This window comes from Octopus bimaculoides, chromosome 9 (genome assembly GCF_001194135.2).
Source record: "Octopus bimaculoides isolate UCB-OBI-ISO-001 chromosome 9, ASM119413v2, whole genome shotgun sequence".
NCBI lineage: Eukaryota > Metazoa > Mollusca > Cephalopoda > Octopoda > Octopodidae > Octopus > Octopus bimaculoides.
In genome coordinates, this window is record NC_068989.1 from 77,606,445 (window position 1) to 77,608,823 (window position 2,379).

A 2,379-nucleotide genomic window follows, 5' to 3' on the forward strand; every position below is an offset into this window, starting at 1 on the left:
TATATATATATATATATATATATATATATATATATATATATGAAAGCATGCACGGGTATCAAAATTCGATAGCATACAGATTATTATGCACTAGTACATACACACGAATACCCACATATTAACATATGTTAACACATATAAACACGCACATTAATCAACGTATACTAGTATGTATATAAACAAAGATACACACATGCATACACAAACACGCATATACATACAACGTACCCTACGTTAAGTGCTTAGAAAACTACGCACGTACAAGACCATAGACGCATTAATATACTGATGTATATATATAAAAACATACACTCAGATACATTTAACATACGCATACACACACACACACACACACGCACGCATAGGCAGGCACAAGGATATATATATCAAAATACAGAGTTGAGTATACGTATATATACACGCATGTACACACTCGTATAGCCTGATAAACACACAAGATGGTTAAGATTTACATTTACACACGCACACAAACTCAAAAATCAATATACACGAATAGACACAGCAATCACACGCACATAATGATATATAGAGAGAGATATGCAGCTACAACACCCTGGCCACTTACATACACATGCGCACTAGTTTATATATATATATATATATATATATATATATGTATATATATGTATATATATACATATATATATATTTGGACTTCGACTTTACCTTCAGCTCCTAGTATTGCTTGTGACCACAAGGAAACAGCCAGGTTTGTGGTATGTATACTTACTACTACTACTACTTCCAATACTACCACCACCACCACCACTTCTATTTACCGCCACCATCACCACCACCACCACTTCTACTCACCACCACCACTACTACTATAGTTACAACAGGCATTACCACCCCTGCTACTAAAGCCGCCACCACCGCATCTTCTACGACAGGCGACAGCACAACCACCACTACCCCCCTACCAACGCTACTATAGCCAGCACTGTAATAACTACAATTGCCATCACCACTACAGCCAGCACTAGTACATCCACTACACTACCACCGCTACACTACTGCCATAATTGCTTAACAACCACAGCCATCTAACTATGACGGAGTCACCTCTACCACCACTATATTCGCAGAAATGCACTACTACTACTACTACTACTACAACTACTACTACATGTACTCTACTGCCGCAGCTACTACTATTGTTGCATTATATCGTACTTAGTCTACTACCACCGCAGCTACATTGTTATCGAAAACATTCACTACATCCCAACCACGGCAACACTGCGTTACTATAACGAACCCAACTATGACCACACTACCACATTTATGCTACTACCGAAACCATATGGTTGTTGTTTGTGGTACTAGTTTAGCTGCAGTGGTGGTTGTGATTGTAGTGTAATGGTGGTAGTAGAATAGCTGCGGAAGTAGCGTAGCGTTTGGGAAGGGCGAGAAGGGCGGCCCCACTGTGGGTGACGCTTTTACGGGACCCGGTTCTTACAACCTGTTAAAGAGAAACATCAAGCTGTTTAGACATCACCATGTTCTCACAGAGCAGGTGTTCTGAACCATTTCTTTTTTCATCTATGGACTCCCTTTGATAACCGTTTTATTCTGGTGAACCCCAAATAGCCATTCGATGTTTAAAGACTATCTTTATAGAAACTTCTTTAAAAATTCCTATTTTGCTTCTCACATATTAACATGTCATAGTTGAATTATGTAAGACGTTAGAGAAAGAAGCCTAGTCCTTTCTTGCAAGACATACTAATACATACATCTAAAGCAAACTTTGTTCAGAGGCCCTTAAAATATTATTTTGGATCCCCAAATTACTATTTTGTTACATGGACGCCTAAAAATCTTGTATGGACCCCGGTTGCGAACCGTTGTCATATAGAAAGGGACCTGCTACGGTCTTGCACACAGACAGGCTCTTGTTTCTGAGGAAACCCCCTCAAAATAGGCTTTGGCTATGTTGCAAAGAAGCTCGCCTTGAAACAACCATGTGGTTGTGGATTCAGCTTCTCTGCGCAGTACTTTGGGCGAGTATATTCTCATATCGCCCCAGGTCAACTAATTCCTTGTGGATGAATTTGTTAAAAAGAAACTGTGTGGATGCTCATAGTACATACATACATACATACATGCAGAGTAAGAACCTGGCGGTGCTCCGGATAGTCAGCAGACTTGAAGTGCCATAGTGTCTGGAAGGTGACAGCTTGAAGTATTTGGCATTGTGCTAATATGTAGTGTGTTGTGAAGACACACACACACTCAAATTCACATTTACACATATTTTATATATATATGTGTATGTTTTTAAGCATGTATGCATGAATATATCTATCTATATATATATATATACATATATATATATATATATATATATATATA

The 2,379-nt window shown here is 38.5% G+C and overlaps 1 protein-coding gene across 2 annotated transcripts in view; it reads right to left on the minus strand.

Annotated features, from left to right (window-relative positions):
- The window catches only part of LOC106878079 (5-hydroxytryptamine receptor 2C), a 508,970-nt gene extending 508,228 nt beyond the window's left edge, over nucleotides 1–742 (minus strand). The window contains exon 1 of one of the 2 annotated variants that reach the window (XM_052970801.1): nucleotides 688–742. The gene's annotated coding sequence lies outside the window, so the exon portion shown is untranslated. The remainder of the gene's footprint in view (nucleotides 1–687) is intronic. The other variant, XM_052970800.1, reaches the window with a different exon arrangement.
- Nucleotides 743–2,379: the final 1,637 nt, after the last annotated feature.